General features: G+C 39.9%; 1 protein-coding gene across 3 annotated transcripts in view; it reads left to right on the forward strand.

Moving 5' to 3' along the window:
* Positions 1-202: 202 nt before the first annotated feature.
* frmpd1a (FERM and PDZ domain containing 1a) overlaps positions 203-20,070 on the forward strand; it is a 56,081-nt gene continuing 36,213 nt past the window's right edge. For 2 of the 3 annotated variants that reach the window (XM_079553244.1, XM_079553246.1), the window contains exons 1-2: positions 203-831; positions 11,197-11,306. The gene's annotated coding sequence lies outside the window, so the exon portion shown is untranslated. Of the gene's footprint in view, positions 832-11,196; positions 11,318-20,070 lie in introns of all 3 variants that reach the window. The other variant, XM_079553245.1, reaches the window with a different exon arrangement.

The following is a 20,070-nucleotide window of genomic DNA, read 5'->3' on the forward strand; positions in this document are numbered from 1 at the left end:
AGACAGTGTACACGCTACATACCCATAAACTTTCCCCAAAACCCGCTCCTCTTCACTTGCTCATCTGTCTTCAAACAGCTCGGCCCACAATCCTACATTTGGTCAGATACAACAACAACAAAAACTGCTACTCAGCAAACTGCGGCCTCACCTGGGAATTTGCTTTCCCATAATGCAGCGGACGTTTTTGTTCTTCCCCAAATCCACCACTGGGGGGCGACAGAGGGGAAACACTCACATTGTATTGGACCATACCTACTCATCCATGTCCCGTCTCCTCTCTCCTCCCTCTCTCTCTCTCCATTCATTGAGACTTTTTCACGCAGACTTCATCTTGTCAGCGGCTCGTGATCAAAGTAATTCAACATGGCTTCGCAAATAAGGAGAACGGTGGAGTCCGAGCACAGCGCAGGTGCGTAAACATGCATTATCTATGGGTTGTTTGTTTTCCTCCAGTGCGCTGCGCCCCTACTACACAACTCCGCCGCGCCACGCTGAACGGACGTGCGCATCCGAAAGAGGGAGACGAAGACTGACAGGGGGGAGAGGATTACACCAGGTTTAAGCCCTCGCTCCTCTGCGCGCTCGCACCTGCTCCAGGACCTACGTCGTTCTGACAGCGGAATCGATAGAACCGAAAGCACGCGACGAGAATCTTTGTTTTTAAAGCCAACTGAGGCCACCAATGGACTAGAGACTTTTTTTTCCTTCATCACTTGTGTGTTTCGAGGGAGGTGTGGCACGAAGTTGTTCCTCGTATCGGCCGGTCAGTTTTTGGTCTCGGACGTCGCCCTGCGCTCCTGAGGGGGATTAGAGCGGACCCGCTACACGGTAAGGACCTCGCACCTCGTTCCTTTACGGCTGAACTACAGTAGATAAGCCACATAACAAGGAGACGGGCCAGAAATAGACACGTCCGGCTTAATTGGCTTCACGCTTGAACATGATTGTGCCAGACAGTGAGTTGTTGTTCAAAATAATATGGGATTTGTGCGTTGTAAGCAAGTGTGTGTGTCACGGGACAAGCCTGAAGTTACAGCAGCCAATGTCATCACGCTTTATCATCTCATTTCATTAAAGTAACGAGGAGCTGATTTGCCTTAGTTAATGTTGTCTGGGAGTGTGTGACTTTATGATTTGATGCATGTTTAATAAACGTGGAAATTGCTTCAGTGATTGGCCTACAATTAAGACAGGACATAGGCTATTAATATCGCCTATTCTAGATGGTTTTCAAACTTTTCACTTTAGGAACCACTGAGAAGGGGAAAAAAAGCTTTCTGAGCACCAATCTATTCAAACCCAATCTGTCATGACTGCACCAGGTCAAACAATCTGGTCTAAACTGGGGCTTTAAACTCAAATAGGGCTAAAATATGACTAAAAAGAACAAAGACATAAAAAAGACAAAGACATAAATTCAGAATGATATTCTCAGAATGATATAAAGAGAGGGTTTGGCAGGATTATCACCAGAAGCAGTCCACACACCACCAATGGTATCTATTAGGGCTGAAAGATAAATGTTATTGTATCGATATCAAGATATGAACATTCAAAACATTAGCATTGAAAAAGCAAAATATAAATGCTGTAGGTTTTCATCAATAAAACTGCACTCTTTTGTATTATGTTTTTATTTTTCTGAAAATAATAATATCGTAATATCGTATCGATATGAAGATATCTGGCATGAATATCGAGATATGACATTTTGTCCATATTGTTCAGCCCTAGTATCCATACCACAGTTGTGAATAGGGCAGGGTACCGGCACTTTAACGATGGTTGATTTATGATACCGAGACCTGAACGATACTTTTCTAGATACCGACACTAAAATAGTGTAAGTATGTAGAAACAGAAGACAGAACAGTAATGTTTATGTATTCCATAAAAGACTATTTCTTTTAAATTTGTATAATTTATTCAAGCTGAAAGTCACTTCCTTTACCCTCTAATCCTCCGCCTTAACTCAGCGCATTTTCTCCAATTTGGGTTTTACCCGAACCTAAAAACTTCTTGACTGGAGCTCACAGCTAAGACCTACAAAAGTGATAGTAGCTTTTTTGTCACATTGTCGCCGCGTATACGTTTTGTCATGTTTTCATTGCTTTTTTGTTGCCCTTTGTTGCTTTTTTGTGTCTTTTTCATCTCTCTTTAGTCGCGTTATTGTTGCTTTTCTGGCATGTTTTCATCGCTTTGTTGTCACTTTGTTGCCATTTTGCTGCTTTTTTCAAGAAGCTTTTAGATTTGGGTAAAGCTAAACTAGAGAAAATGTGCTCAGTTCAAGTGGAGGTTAAGAGGTTAAAGCTGTCCCACCAAACAGGCATCAAAACTTGGATCTGAAGATATATTTTTCTTCAGTACCTGCTTTCGACTTTTATTATTTTGATACCAGTAATACTTAAACTTATTTTTAAATACCATACTGGTATCGTTTAACGGTGCCCAGCCCTAGTTTCTGATCACATTACCTACAGTATCATTTGTAAACAATGTCATTAGGGGTTTTGTACAAGAAAATGCATCCTTCCTTTGAGATTGTGTTTCAGGCATCAAGGCCTGTAGTTAATTAGATAAGTGTAACTTGCTCTCTCGTTCAGTAGTAGGTCACTTATAAAGGCAAAAGCTTAGAAAGAGTCCAAATCTAATAATAATTTAGGATAATGTGGTCGACTCTTTTTTAAGATGAACATATTTGGGCCCGAATTTCTGGTTTTGGTTCGTGTCAGTCTTAACTGTTAATACTAAATAATCCCAAGAGAAAATAAATCCCAAAATAACTTGAAATTGCATCAGACTGATAAGCATATGGTGTATTTATAGCTGAAATCAGTTTATCATCCACACAACTTACTCCTTCCAAAGGTCCCAAATCTGGATATAGCGGATGTGTTTTCCAGCCACTCAAACATCATCCAGTTGTGATGCCTGTGTTATAGTAATAGTTGTGGCTGTTGCTTTTTTTGTGATACTGTGAGCAGACAGTTTGCTTTAATGTCACTGTGTTTGACTCATCCGTCAGTGCCATTGGGAGAATCGATCAGCGGTGCCTGGGGATCCATCTCCAGGGCTTTGAGCTGTATTGATGGTCAGTTTAAGCCTTTTGTGCTTGTTTATTATGTTGTAAGTGTAAGTAGTAGTTACAGTTTTCATCTCCTAGTTTTCAAACACTTCTCCTGAGTCAGTACTAGGGTTGGGCAAGTCATTGAAATCGCAATCTCCATTTGATCTCAATAATCGTCATGGGTCTTCATAATCATCGGGTTTAAAGGGACTATACAGAGTTTAAAAATGTTAAAACAGGTCTGAGCCCAGACCTGTTCACCACAACTGCCTCTAAAATCCTGCACTGTCACTCAAAAAGGTGTTAATTCAGGTCTGAATTGCCGTCATGCACGAGCTTAATATAGAAGCTGCAGTTACACGTATGACCTGAAGTGGCAGTAGTGAGTATAAAATGGCCAACTTGCATCTAGCCCCTTTAAGGCTGTTACTTTGGCGTAAGCAGCACCTATAGTTTTGAAGTTTGGATGAAACAATGTAAGATTTTTGTGCGTTAAATCAGTGGTTCCCAACCTGTCCTGAGTCATTTGTTGACAATACAACTGAACTTAGATTATTCCGTATTCAGTAGAGGGTTGGAAATAACTGTTCTTTGAAAGTAATATTGAAATTCTACTCAGTTCACCTTTCTTTTTTAACCTAGATAATTCCAACCAGGGGTCCCGCTACCCCTGGTTTTCAAAAAAGTGCCTTTTATTGATCAGATCTTAGATAGAGGTCGACTGATATGGGTTTTTCTAGGACCGATGCCGATTTTTTTTATTTCTTTTGGCCGATGCCGATATACCGTACAGACGGAAATTGGCTTGAAAAAGCTACAGTCTGGTGAAAGCATCTTTGCTCACGATCATAATGTAACTGTACATTGTCCTGATAAATAAATAAATGAAATGAGATATGCTCGGTTGATAGTTTCTGTCTCAGCTTTGATTTGTTGCCGTTAGCATTAGCATGCTGTTGCTAGCCGTGGCATTTGTGCAGTGATTCATAATACAATTGTGGAGATTAAAACTAACTCAGCGATTGATGTGTTTCTAAATGACATGCATCATGTCCACATTCACTGAGGTTTAGTGAAACGGGCTAACTTAAAGGGGATAGATGCAAGTTAGTCATTTTATGCTCACTACTGCCTACTCAGGTCTTATGCGTAACTGCACCTTCTATATTAAGCTCGTGCATGGCGGCACTTCGGACCCGACTTAACACCTTTTTGAGTGACAGTGCAGGATTTTAGAGGCAGTTGTGGTGAACAGGTCTGAGCTCATTCTACATATTAGGACATAGCTGGCACATGATGAAAATACTTAGTTTTAACATTTTTAAACATGTAGTCCCTTTAGAGATCAGGTGAGGAGCTCAGTTGTCCGAGAGGAGCTCGGAGTAGAGTCGCTGCTCCTTCACGTCGAAAGGAGCCAGCTGGGGTGGCTAGGGAATCTGTTCCGGATGCCTCCTGGCCGCCTCCCGCGGGAGGTGTTCCAGGCATGTCCTAGTGGGACAAGGACTCGTGGAAAGCCCAGGGCACGCTGGTGGGACTATGTCTCCGAGCTGGCCTGGTGTCGCCTTGGGGTCCCCCCAGAACAGCTGGAGGAGGTGTGTGTGGATCGGGAAGTCTGGGCATCTCTGCTGAGACTGCTGCCCCCGCGACCCGGCCCCAGATAAAGCGGAAGAAAATGGATGGATGGATGTAGTCCCTTTAAGTCAAACTTGTAGCTAACGAATCTTCATTGCGACTTTTCTCTGTTCCCTTGAGGCCTAGGGAGGTGTTTTAAAGCCCTGACTTCACTCTTTCCAATGCAATAAACAGGAAGTCCATATCACTTTCGGTCCCAGAGATATCGGCTTTGATCGGCCGATCATCTATATTGTAAAATCCCTAAATATTTGCCCGATATCGGTCGACCTCTAGTTTTAGATATTGTGTTTTCTGGCTGGCCTTGGTAAACAATTATGTTATAAAGAGCCAGTCTTTTGAACAGCTCTTTAAAATTAACGGATCCCAAAGACTCGGCTCCCAGTAAAGAGCCGTAAATCCCATCTCTGGAGTTTTGAATAAAAGATGTTTAAGTTTGTGAATCAGCTACGTTATTATTATAATTCCGCCCTAGTCAGTACCATCATCAACTAAATAAGTAACTACAACTTCTACTGTATATTTCATAATGCTTATTTTGTGCGTGCTAAGGCATTACGTCAATTACATCAAAGCGTAACATGCTCCACATTTGCACTTATAAATATGCACAAGCACACACTCTACACACGCTCTCGCTGTCGGAGACGCTCTATGTTTTGCTGCATCACTGCATCCTGCCTCCTCCAGTAATGTCATTAAGGGGCTCGTTCAACACTGTCAACCTAATGGTACATAATAGTGAACATGTTTTGTGAACAGACTATGACGCATGAGCGGTAAATTTGTAGAGTCAAAAACTGAATATGAGCCCGTCGTCGTTCAGCTCCCTCAGGCGTTACTTATTCATGATGTTATTTTTAGACGGCAGTTTTGATGTTTCATTTCTATCAAGTTTTATTTTGTCTGTGGCGGATCAGAAACTTTGCACATGTTCATGAATTTCAAAAGAACAGCGTCTCGGCGGAAGTAGGGCAAGGAGGAGGGAAGGGAAGTTAATGAGCTTGTGCCAGTGCTCTGTTTATATCAGCTTGTCTTTTTTTATACTGAATCTTCACATTTTAAACAAATATTGCTCTGATCCTTAGTTTAGTGATGTAAATGTAAGTGCTGCATATAGGTCAGCATTGGCTCAAAAGGTTTATGTGTGTGAATGTGTGAGGATGATCGTGTGAGTGGTGTTGTTTTAAGAGGCCACACTTCCATCTATCAGACAAGAACAGCTGTGGCTAGAGAACCCCAAAACCTGATGTCTGAGTCCCCCCTTACTGCTCTGAACTGGTTTCCCCAAAGAGATTAAAGGATGGAAAGCAGTGGACACATTTTCTTAAAGAGACCATAACCTTATAGATGTCGTACATGGGGGCGTGGCCTAGCCGAGGGGGCTGAAGACCTCTCATGAGAATCACAACTTTTGACTGTGTTTAGCCGTTTTCTGGCAGACTATAAACATATTAATCACACACAACTAAAGTCAAGTTAAAATCAAGTCCATGTTGATGTTTGTTCACAGCAAATTCAATTCAGTAGAAGCGAAAAACGGCACTTGTTGCTAACGTTAGCATATGTAGCATGAAGCCGTAGCGTAGCTTCCTGGTTAGCATTGTCCGTTTCTTAAGTAGGCTATTTATGGGCTGTCGAACCACTTTAATCCTCTCCATGTTTCTGTGGCTTAATTTAGAAGAAAATAGATTAATAATTCAGCCTTTGTTAAAGTAATGGAGGAGTAAAGGGAGAAAGTATTTGTTTTCCCCTCAAAGTGCTTCAAACATGACCATATATGGGCCACTCCATAGAAATACAAAACATGCTTCTAATAACCAGCTACACAGAGACTTTTGTTTGGCAGTGGTTAATCAAAGAATGGATTAGGATGAGGACTTAAACTATTTAAATCTCATATTTGGCTACCTTTAATCGCATCTCCATGGAGACGAGCTGGAGACCTCCCACTCAGGAAAGTTTACAACCAGGTCTGAGGAAATGGTAAAAACATCTGAAATAAAATAAATGCTTGTCTTTTATTCTATTTATTGGGTAAAATGTGATGCAGTGTGGATTTAAGGAAAGTACCTCTTCAACACCACAGTTTTTATGTTTATTTATTAGGATCCTCATTAGCCACTGCAAAAGCTGGTCCGTAGGAAAAATACAAATTACAATTACACAAGATCCTGGACTTAAAAATACATAATTGACACAACAGCTGTCAACATTATTATCATGTAATGTACAAGTAATGTAAAAAATATGGCCTTATGTTTCTAACAGGCAAGATAATACAATCCCATAAGAATCAAATCATCTTGGGCATTATACAGACATAATTAAATCACAAAGGTACACTTCATTCAGAACAGCAGATCACATCATTTATCAATAAATTATGATTCTATACATCAGAGGACTATGTAAACGGATACTGTTTGATTATGGTTGTGTATCTATTTCCACTTTGGGCATTATTGTGTTTATTTATTCACTGGAATCAACTTTTTCCAAATCATTTTGAATCTAAATGGGTTTCCATCAGAAACTATGAGCTTGGGAAGTAGATTCCATTCGTACGTACATTCCCCTGTAAGCAAATGTTCTTTTCATGTGATTTGTCGGTACTTTAGATAAGATGTATTTGCAGAAGCGTGTCTGGTTACATACGTATGTCCAAGCTGAACATTATGTGTTTCTAGAGCGTCTGAGGAGTTTTAAAGTGTCCGATTGCAATTAAATGTGCAGGTCAGTAGAATAACATGTTTTTTTTTTTACTTTTAGTCCTATAATAACGTATTCTCTGAGGGCAATGATGAATATAGTCACGTAAAAAGCTTCTCAAGCATAGAGATGAGTGCCATGAACACACTTAAAATAACCATGTCTCTCTCTCATCAATGTGCTCCTCTTAATGCATTCTGCTTCATTCAGGCTTTTTGAATTCAGTTATATTTAATAACCGGGGGAAAACTATAGATTTTTAAATGTACTTGCTCTTTGATTAATATTATGGAGTGGTTGCATGACTTTATTTAGTTTATAGTTAATATGCTTCATCTTATTGACCCAGTTATTGGATCAGCACCACTAAATCAGGTATTGTTGACTTGAATAACTAATATAATCAGTGAAATACAGCACAGGGGAATCTATTTTGTGTTCTCATATCATCTCATGAACCATTATTTCGTTTTAATTTAGGTATTTAAACTGAACTGGAAATTGAGATCAATCGATTTGAGGGAACGAGCAGGATTCTTTTGGGTCATATCGCCTTTAAACATCAGCCCCTCTCCACCACATGACCCCTGCATCAGGCCGCTGCAGCACAGACGCCGCCACCTTCTCTGCTATTTTCATATTTGCCATAAAGACAGATTTAGTTTATTGATGTGAGCTCAATCCTAAATGCATTTTCTGACTGGAAGCCAACTTTACTGCCAGTTCTCTCTGACTCCACCCGGCTCATTAGTGGAAAGCTGCACAGCACAGTCAAGCTACTGCAACACTAACAATGGGCACATGGATGGACTACTTTCTACCTCTGCCCCTCCCTCACGCACACACACACTATCTAAATCTCCCTCCTCGTATCTCTCACTTAGTCTTTCTCATCTTTCATCTCTGTGCTAGCTCATGTTTTCCCTCTCTCCGACTCCTTCTTGTCGACGTGGCTTCCCCCTGCACCAGAGTGACAGAGCTACATTATGGTGATACATTATTAATGCTCACTGCACTTTACTGCTCCACGAGAACAGAAGAAAATATAGAAGAAAAAGAATAGAAATGTCTGCATTTATATGTGATGTCCTAAAATTCAGACTTGCCTATTGCGGTTACAAAATCACAAAATTGTATTTTTCTTTGTTGTTGTTGCAAAGAGGTGAGGTAACATTTGAGATTATAGCCCTTTTGTTCCATGTGTAGGAACAGGTAACAAGGAAGTAATTACACATTTAAGTAGCCTACAAGATTTGATGAAAGTGTACAAGGTGTAACAAAGGTGTACACTCTAAATTTATGTGTAACAAAGGTGTGCAACATGCAAATGTATGTGTAACAAATCTGTACAAAGTGCAACAAAAGTGTACAACATGTAGATGTATGTGTAACAAAGGTGTACAAGATGTAACAAAGGTGTACAAAGTGTAACAAAGGTGTAAAATGGGTAACAAAGGTGTACAACATGTAGATAGATGTATGGGCAACAAATGTGTACAAGGTGTAACAAAGTTGTAACAAAGGTGTACAATGTGTAACAAATGTGTACAACATGTAACAAAGGTGTACAACATGTAACAAAGGTTAACAAAGGTGTACAATGGGTAACAAAGGTGTACAACATGTAGATAGATGTATGGGCAACAAATGTGTACAAGGTGTAACAAAGTTGTAACAAAGGTGTACAATGTGTAACAAAGGTGTACAACATGTAACAAAGGTGTACAACATGTAACAAAGGTGTACAACATGTAGGTGTATATGTAACAAAGGTGTACAAAGTGTAACTAAGGTGTACATAGCATCTCACTTTAGATTACAGCCCGCGCTGCCGTGTAGTTACATTAGGTACGGTGTATTTGCTCAGTAGTTATGTGGTCATTTTCCTCAATGTGTGAAACTTTATAAAACTGGCACATGTGACGGCCACAGCACCTGCAGCTACACACTGTACACTTTTGTTATACTTTGGACACTTAATTAAACATTTGTAATTACCTGACATGTGTAATTACTAATCCTTGTTCTCTGTGCCTACCCATGGATCTCACTGTAATCTAAAGTGTTACCGAAGTGGTTAATTTAAGCATTAAAGAACCGAAACCTACCAAACACGGTCATTTTCAGTAGACAAACACTGGTGAGAAGTGAGAACCACTGCTCGGAAATTAGTTTTAATCATTTGAAAAAGCTTTATGTTCACCATCAATGGCTAAATAACCTTAACAGGGTCAAACTGTAAAATGTTTGAAGTGAAAAAATATGTATTTGGGTCAAAGCTGGTCTTGAAAGACTAGCGTAGATACGAGTTCAGGCGTGTGACATCACTTATAAACACCAAACAAACTGAACAGTCAAAACAGCTGCCAGGCCAAATGTATGAGTTACAGTGTTCATTATTGAAATCGGAACAGGAAATCTTCGGAGGTGAGAATTAGTGTGTCAAAGAGAAAGACGAGTACAGTGGCTGCATCTCTTTTCCTGGAGCTTTAGGAGGCCTTATGAATAATGAATGGTGTTTTTTGAGGGGAGTAGAGTAAGTGGGCATCTACAAACAGGCCACACCGGAGCTGTCCCATTGGACTCTCCAAAACCTCTGTCACTCCTGTACCTGTACCTCCTGCCCCAGTCACTGTTTCGCTCTGTTGCCTCGTTTTCTCAGATTGTTCAGTTTAGCTTCACATTTTTCTTTTCTGGAGGCAAATTCATAACCGCACCCAGCCCAGGGGTTACATTTTTTTTTACGATACCGGTACTTTAATGATACTTTTTCCGATACCATGTCATCTAGAATCAGTAAATAGAACAACAAGAAGATGTTGAAAATGGGAGGGGGGAATAGGGAACATATCAGAAATTGAAAAGAAGAAAAAAAAAGAACAAAAATGAGGGAAACAAACCGGGAAAACAAGAAAAAATGGGGCTATCATTGGACTGAAAAAAATTACCAAAAAAATGTGAAGAAAATAAATTCAAATTGGGCAAAAATTTGGGGGAAAATCATTTACTTGACCTGAATCAACCAGGTCACTTCCTTTAATGCTGTGTCTGGACCAACATCACCAAAACTTTGTCTCTTTTCGGTGCCTGCTTTTTATATTTTTTTCAATACCAGTAGTACCTAAACGTTTTTTCCCATACCATACTGGTATCGTTAAACAGTACCCAGCCCTATAAGTATGGAGTAAGTCAGTTGGAGTATAGAGAATGTAGATAATAGGTGCACTCAAACTGTAAATATGTCTAATACTGAATAGTTATATTTTTCAAACTTTTCTGTATGGACTCATTAGTCTATATCTTTTCTCTCTTTATTACTTTATAGTTGATATCCCATTGTGTTCCAGTAGATCAGTAGTTGCTGACGAAGCATCTTGAAGAGAAAGATGAAATGAAATATTTTGAGTACATGATTGCTGTAGCCAACAAGTAGTAGTAAGCATTGCTGTTTGTGTTGTTGGTAAAAAGAAAGAAAATGTCTATGTTGTGAAAATATACCAACCATAAATCAGACATGATGGGTGAGAACATTATAGACAAACTATCTATAGCAGCAGCTCTTGAAATAATATATGGAAAATAATTCACTTTTTTATAACTTAAATGTTTAGGTTGTGTTTGTATCCCAGCTCTGACCAGTCCACACTGTCATAGCCTCTGTTCTTTATTGTAGAGGGATTTGAGTGTCCAGTGAAGAAAAATCTTGTCCGTCTTTCACCTGACGCTCATTTTTCTCTCCACTACAACCTTGTGAAACTGTAAAATCCTTTGTTGCTTTTCAGATGAAGACTGCGCTCTTCGATTGGCTTCAGCGGGATGATGGATGGAGGGGGAGTGCCGCAGGACAGAAACCTCGCCGTCATGGAGCCCTGACGCTTGGGGCTTAAGGCAGGTGGGTGCCATGTCTCGCTGAGATATTGGACTGTGTCACTGGTAAAGAAACATGCTACAGCATTGTAATGTGGCTCATAACTTTCAGCTGACAACAATGCCGTGACTGTGAGTGAGTAGTATCAGCAGTGACGGTACAGTATAGATGCTGAACATGTAGAAGGTAATGTTTGTGGGATGTGCTCTTAGTGGAACCGCCTTAACTCAGCGCATTTTCTCCAGTTTTACCCAAATCTAATCTCGACTGGAGCTTACAGCCTTTAGGCAAGAGTGACGCCACATTTGAAAGCCTAGACCTACAAAACTGATCTTAATGGATCTTTCTCCCTGCGTTGTTGCCGAGTTGACATTGCTTTTGTCATAGGGGTGATTAATGAAAAAAATAAATAAAAAAACAAGGACTTTCCAGGACTAGCATGTAAACAGATGCTGCAGCTCCCCGTGTGTTTCTGTTTTGCCCTATAGACTATAGCTGATTTTAAATGTAAAATCACCAGGTCCTCTCCTCTAGCTTCCGCATGTGCCATCCTGTGCTTTCTGTTTGTTTGGGCCGAATGTTTCCCTGGGATTGACCTGACAGGCGCTCCATATTTTTTTTCCAGACAGGACTGGCCAATTCTCCTCGATTAAAACGCACCACGCTTTATTAAAATCTCAATTAGATTAAAATTCGATTAATTGCCCAGCCTTATTTTGACACATTCTTTTTCATCTCATTTTGCCACTTTTTTGTCACTCTTTTGTTGCTTTTTTATTGTGTTTTGTCCTTTTTTTGTTGCACTTTGCTCACTTTTTTGTCACTCTTTGTTGCTCTATGTTTTTTTCCCATCACATTTTATTCACTTTAGTCGCTATTTTGACGTTTTTTAAGAAGCTTTCAGATTTGGGTGAAGTCAAACTAGAGAAAATGTGCTTGGTTCAGGTGGGCTGAGGTTAAAAATGCCACTACAACAGGATTTGTCTTAAAAGATCAGGACACAAGGTTTTACTATATGTGAATTTGAAACTAAGAACCTCCAGAGTTCAGACTTTAACTATGGTATGGTATGGTTTTTATTTAGACAGGGACAGTGCACAATTTAACATTGACCAAAAGGAAAGATGCATTGTGCCAGGTTATAGCAAAGATGCTAATTTCCAGCTGTCGTCCCTGGGCAGGTTGATGTTACAGTACAAAACTGGTTTTAAATGTAGATGAATACTTGACCATGGATTTATACATTTTGACATCATTAAAAACATACATTTAATTTACACAAGATTGGAACATTAGAACATTTTCTACCGGTCCTTTTTCTAGGTGAGCGGTCGCTCCCACATGACGTTACAGATTATGAATGCAAGTTTGTTTTTCTAGAAGCCATTTTTTAGTCAAATGCGCAAAACTTTTGAATGTCGTACTTGCAATAATCTCTGTTGGCAGTGTGTTCCACTGACCCATTGCGATCAGAGAGAAGGCAGATTTAGCGAAGGCAAAATCTGCCTACTGAAGGCCTGCACTCAACTGGATTGAGGACAGGTGCTGGGAATGTGGGCTTTTTACACGTTAAATATTTCGTAGTTGTGAATAAATCAACATATTAACATCGTCATTACACCAATATTTGAAAAAGTTAAAAAAAAAATCTTGGATACACAACCTTTGAGACAGTTTTCACAGGCCTGATTTCACATGATTACAGCCAATCGTTATAAAAAGACTGCCTCCTGCCCCCATCTAAACGTTGTGAATCAAGCTGTGTGTGGGAGAGTATTTCTTGGTTAAGGTGAAGCCCTAATCTGGCTCAGGGAGTGACGCACACTGCCCCCTCTCCAGGCTCCAGACACTCTCTCTAATCCCATTTAGTCTCTGTGTCTGTGTGTTCAGGTGCATTCACAGCTAAACACTTCGGAGGAAATGAATGTCGTTCGCATAATCTGACAGTGAAATGGTCAAAGTGCCTCATTTTCAGGTTTGATGAGGAACATATTAGCTTGTTTGATCCGTTTTTCAGTTTCCAGGACAAGCTGTGAACCATGACAACATTTTAAACTTACACAATGCAGGTTTTATTCATTCCAAGTGTCAATCTCGAGGTTGAAGAATGACGAATGATTTTTGGCAAAGATTGCAACCCCCTTCAGGGTCCAGATCCACCAGTTGAGAAAAGCTGAGTCAGACGATTTGGCAATTGGCTATTTCATATACGCACAAGATGGTGGTTATATCGTGTACGTGAGCTGCTTTCAAACTCCACAGAAGAAGATGATGATGATTTGGCAGAAAGGTGATCCAGCGATAAGATAATAGAAGATAAGACAGTCATTCACAAACATATAATATAGTGTAATCCCAAATCCAGTAAAAAAAATTTTTTTATCAGCAATAACAAAATGGTAAATGGTCTCAACTTATGTAGCGCTTTTCTACTAACATTAGGCACTCAAAGGGGTTTACAGCAAGGAACCAGTCACCCACTCACAATCTCATTCATACACCAGTGTACGCAGACACTGGAGGCAAGGTGCCCAAGGACACAACGACAGTGTGCACCTGCAGGAGTTGGGATTCAAACCCACCTTTCGATCATAAGACGACCCGCTCTACCAACTGGGCCACTGTCGCCCCAAAATTCAGACAATTTTTAGTTTTCACCAGCCTTTAAAGAAATAAGACATAGTTTTTACATGCTGAGATATGTTCTTACCTGAGCTTAGACGAGTTAATTTGTACCTGTCTGGTCTTCACGTGTGCCCTCAGTCACGTAAACACAGCACCGACTGTGTTAGCATTTAGCTTCTCGTCCTCTCCTCTATAGCTCCAAACGAGGTGAAGATAGAAGCTACCAAGCTCTTCCACGTTTTCCCTATTTAAATATGGTTACATGAAGTGTTACACGATCCAAGTATAGTTACACATAATTAAACAATGTAGATTTTCTGAGTGGATAAAAAGGGAAACTACTGTATATTGTATCTTCACCTCATTTGCAGCTTTAGAGGAGGAGGGGCTAAATGCTAACGCCGTCTGTGCTGTTTCTACGTGACTGAGGGCACGCATGAAGACTAGACAGGTACAAATGAACTCGTCTAAGCTAAGGTAAGAACATATCTCAGTATGTAAAAACGGTGGCCTGTTTCTTTAAGAATGTCTGATGCCACATGAATAAAGCCAATCTAAATGAGTTTGTACTGTGTGCTTTGTAAATAAGGCCCAAAGTAACTCAAAGAACTTTGAAACATTAGTACATTGCGTAATAAACACAGAAAGATAAAACACATCTATAAAACAGAAAACAAAACACACAAATCTGAAACAAGTAAGTGCTTTATTTGTCATTGTACAATAGCGCAACAAAATTGCATAGAACAGATGTTGGATCAGTCCTGACTCTGTGGACCAACCTGACCACCAGGTTGGGGAAACCTTGAAACAGTACTGCTTCAGTCTCCTCTGATCCTCTGAAACGGTGCACCACCTCCTGGGTTTGTCCCTGTTTCAGAGCGTGGTGTCCTGCACTAGTCAGCTCCTCCACCTCCTCCTTCCTCTTCCTCCTGCGCAGCTCCCTCCGCTCCCACCGCACCGCCTTCACATGAAGCAGCTTCTGTTTGCTTTCCCAGAGGGCAATTAAAAGCACAAGGAGTAATTCCATAAACAATAATTAAGTAGAATTCAGACACAAGTCACCACACCAAACAGAAACGTTTTTATAACAGTGTTTATATGTCCACAATTACATTTACAGTATGTGTTGTTTCTTAGCCCTAAATCCAAAACACATATTCTCTTAGTATTCCCAACAAGTGCAGACCAGTCCGTAAAGAGGCTGTGGATTTTGCTGAGGGGACAAATGTGTTGAAGAGGTCAGACATATTTACACATAGGTCAGTTTTTGAAACTCAAACTTGCATTATGTACATGTCACAACAATATATAACAAAGAGAAACTGAAATGACAACCAGCAATAACATGTGTTCATAAGGAATAACATAAACACAGTATTTTAAGCTCTGGTTGTCATTGGAAAGGATTTGGAATAGAAAATAATGTTTTAAGTAATTTCAGTAAGCAGAAAATTACAAAAAAAAAACATATGTGAAACTCGAAATATAGCAAATGTGTTGGTGATAAAATATATGTTTCTAAAGATCAGGTAAACACTGACAAGGCTACTTTGCATTTTAGAGAAGACCTAATGATTAAACCTAAATCATATGTGGCTGCCAAAACAAAGCAGAGGAGACAGGTGATGTCCCGAGACTAGAGGTATTTTTTCTCCTATAAAAACGTCCCTAGTGAACTGAATGCTTTATTCTATTGATCGGGTGAAATGTCTTTCGCTATAAAATATTGCCAGTTAGCATCTGAACCTCACTGCTCAATAAATACACACAGTTAGTTCACAATCCACTGATCCTCAGGCACATAAAGTCTGTCTCCTTATCATCAATTACACACTTTGCTCACATTGTTTATAGAGATCACCATACGGGCTAATCATTATTTCTGTGCACTCGCAGTACAATTGATTCATTGTTGATTCAGACGGTTTGATACAATGTGGGAAGAAAACAGAAATAAGTGAATGCAGCCTTTAGCAGAAAGCGCAGGCAATGAAGAATCTATACTCTCTGCTGCAGAGTCAGCACAGGGGAATTGCTTGGCTTCATTTGTTTTAGCCCCAGACGCAGAATTAAGATGTGCACAGAAGATATAGTTATGTTGTTGGCTCACAGCACCTTGTTGGCATTTCATTAGATGTATGGGGGCCTGGCCTGTAGTGTTAATAGCCTTCAGGTCACAGTTAATGGGAGGCTTGGAGTCCCGCCTTCACCTCTTTAGGCCCTTTGCTCTTTCCCCTTCATTTTATAGACACATTCTCCGTTATGGAGTTATACCATGCAGCAAATCTTACTCGGTCCTTTGCCAGTCTGGAAGAATCCCCCTCTTTTTACAACATGCACTGTGACAGGAGTAACTGATGTGGAAGCAGTGTCTTGGTAATTGCTAATTGAGCTAGGCTAATTGCACCCATACTCAAAGGCCAGCTCAATTCAGCGAATCAAACCTGCTATCTTGTTGTGAGACAAGAGCATTACTCAGCCAACGTGCCACCAGTGGAAGATAAAAGCATTCATCTTTTTGGTTTCAAGATTAGGTTTGTTTCAAAGGTCTCTCTTGTCTATTTTCATCAACCATATGTGTAGAACTCTATTGAAAATTGAGATTGATTGATTTGTTTATCTATATCAGAGGTCACACATTGGCGGTTGGGATACGGACCCACACGCCAACCCGTCCGGACCCGAACCTTGGGATCCAAACTTTGGACCTGACCATGAATCCCCTCAGTCGAGCGGCTGTGTGTCCTCTCTCTCTCCCTCCCAGTAAACTGCTGCCCAGATGAACAGAAAGAGAAACTGCCATGCCTGAGCTCCATGACACTTTTTCATTATTTAGAAACGGCCACTTAAGGACTGAAATACGACTTGCTAAAGTTTTAAAACTGAGGACACCCTAATTTAATATGCAACCGATTGGCAGCGAGGAGGTCTGAACATGGACTAAACCAGGAGTAATCCAGGACTAAGTAGGGCCCAGTGTGTTGAATTGAGCATAGAGGAGAAACACATCACTGCATTGGCACATTGTGTGATTTTTACACCTTAAAGGAACAGGCCACAGTTTTTCCAAACTGAGATATGTTCTTACCTGAGCTTAGACGAGTTGATACCCCCGTTTGGAGCTATTGCTGGGTTGCAGGTACATCACAGCATTCTAAAGGCCTATACTATTATATAGAAGAAAAAGTTGTTTTTTTAGGACATTTTTTGTCTTGTACAGAGAGATCATGGACCCAGTGACTGATATTAATGATCATTTTTCAAATTTATACATTTCTTTCTAGCTACGACTTGTGAAAGTGTAATGCTGTTAATAGGAAAAACTGGCTCCTGCCCCCCGATGGGTCCGGTGACATCATCACATTCTAGAACCTGCAACCCAGCAATAGTAATACATTGGGAGAAGCCAAATGCTAAGAACATATCTCAGTATGTAAAAACGGTGGCCTGTTGCTTTAATATCAAGCTAAGGCTGTGCTTTTCACATCTTGCAAGACCACATTGCCACATTTACAGTGGGCCTATTAAACTGACTCACATGAGCAAGTGTCAAAATAGGATTGAAACAATTGATAGGATGACTTATACAGCTCTGCTCAAAAGTTTGCATACCCTGGTAGATTTTTTGACAATTTTTCAAAGAAGATGAAAGATAACACAAAAAGATTTTTTTTTTCACTCATAGTTATCATAATGAATAAAGAAACCAAAATGATCCAAGGTTTACATACCCCCGTTCTGTGTATTCCCCCCTTTAACATCAATGACAGCTTGGAGTCTTTTGTGGAGAAGGTTCAATCAATCAATCAATCAATCAATCAATCAATCAATCAATCAATCAATCAATCAAACTTTATTTATAAAGCGCTTTTCATACCGAAAGGTATCACAAAGTGCTTTACAGATTACGACATTTAAAACAATACGCCTGGCACAACCTCCCATATATATATTTTATATATTAGGATTCTAAATAGATTAGTCAGTTAAAAGCTAATTATAAGTAGATTAGCTAATAGCTATTATAAGTATATTAGTCAGTTAAAGGAATAGGCCACCGTTTTTACATACTAAGATATGTTCTTACCTCACTTTAGACGTGTTAATATATCCCCGTCTGGTCTTTGTCCGTGCGCTCTGCCAGGCAAACGGAGCACATACGCAGCCTCTCCCACATGTCACATAGCTCCGAAAAAGCTCACGATAGAAGCTACCAAGCTCTTCCACGTGTTCCTAAAGACTTCCCCCGCTCACTTCCGTCAATAACCTTTAGGAGTTACTGCGCGGACGTTTTGCTCCTCGTATCATTACGCCTCACAATATAGTCCCCCTCTTTATTTGCTTATAAAATCGACATGTTACATTTCTGTGTAAATATACTTCGCATGAAAACACTTCACGTAACTTTATTTAAATAGGGAACACGTGGAAGAGCTTGGTAGCTTCTATCGTGAGCTTTTTCGGAGCTATATGACATGTGGGAGAGGCTGCGTATGTGCTCCGTTTGCGTGACAGAGCGCACGGACAAAGACCAGACGGGGATATAGTAACTCGACTAAAGTGAGGTAAGAACATATTTTAGTATGTAAAAACGGTGGCCTATTCCTTTAAAAGCTAAGCTAAAAAGGTGGGTCTTAAAAACATGAATGTTCTCTGCAGCCCTGCAGGTTCTGTATATAATCTAAAGGTAAAGAGGCCCATTCCTCTTGATCATAAACTTTTGATCAGGGTCATTTTTGGTACTTTCTTCTTTTCATGATGATTTAAAAAATAGCAAACTCATTCACACTCTGAGTATCCCCTATTACGAGGATCCTGCCAACAATTTTCCAAAGTGAGCAACTAAACTCACATTATTCAGTATTTAGCAGAGTGTTCAAAATAAAGCTAAAATACTACCAAATCCAGACTTCTTGTCATCATCATCATTAAAAATAACTTCTCTTTAAAAGTATTATTGAAATTCTACTCAGTTTCTTTTTTTACTCTGCTTTCTTAGATACGTACTGAAAATTCAATTACTCCCACTGACAGTAATCTAATAGGAGCGATATCGAGGGGAAGCTCAACACACACACAAGAGAACTACAAACGTCTTCAATTGCCCTCACACAAATGGACACTAATGCAGTTCAAACTTTAAGTACCATTGGAGCGAAGTAGCAACAAGTGAAAGAGGACGATGCGTGCACAGAGAAATATGAACTTGTGATTAGTTCAACAGCAAAGTCTAAAATTACCCGCTGTGTCTAAAGTTACACCTTGGAAAAAAAATTCTGCCGACATGTCCTGCGCTCTTATCGCGAATGCTGCCGCGGCAAAAGAGAAATTGCAGTATGGCTTGTGTTTTAGCTGTGAGCAGAAGCGATCACGCCACTGTCATCGCTGTGGCCAATCAGAGATATGAAGGAGAGGCTTTTTATGAGATTAGAGGGGATTATCACGTGTCATAGTCCCAATCCCGCTGTGTGAGGTGTAACAACATCTGGCTCATATAAGTACTGCAGTTTTCCCACGCTTGGGCTCCATACTACATTACTACATACTACTAACTACTATTCCATAACTGTCTTGAATATTGTGATGATATTTTTGCAATATTTTACAATAATGTATTATATTTTGAAAATTGTGTCAAAGCAAGAAAAAAAAACGTAATAAGGATTAAAACAAGGTGGTACTAAACTAGATCATGGCTAACAGAACTTTTGCGGTTTTGTTTTGTGTTTAACACAATTATGTTTAAGATTTAGCAACTTTCTTATCCAACTTTCTTTAGATTGACCATTTTTGTGATGTTTATAGTTTCACCTCCTTATTGGACACCGACAGGAAGTGACAATTTTAAACTGTGTCCAAGTCATTGGGATAGATACAGAGGGCATCTCGTCATAGAAGGGGGCGTGGCTTCGCTGAGGGGGGAAATAGAATCTTTAGAGAAACACAATTTTCAACTCTTTTTAGACATTTTCTGGTGGAATATGAACTTATTTATCACACATAAGTAAAGTCCAGTGTAAATCGGGCCCATATGGATAATTTCTCACAGAAGATTGTTCAGTAGAAGTGAAAAAACGGCAGTTGTAGCTTGCGCTACCTAACCGTTAGCATTAGCCCGATACTAACATGCAGCATCATGTTAGTATTCTCCGTTATTTAT

Source organism: Gobius niger (assembly GCF_951799975.1).
Source record: "Gobius niger genome assembly, chromosome: 3".
Classification (NCBI taxonomy): domain Eukaryota; kingdom Metazoa; phylum Chordata; class Actinopteri; order Gobiiformes; family Gobiidae; genus Gobius; species Gobius niger.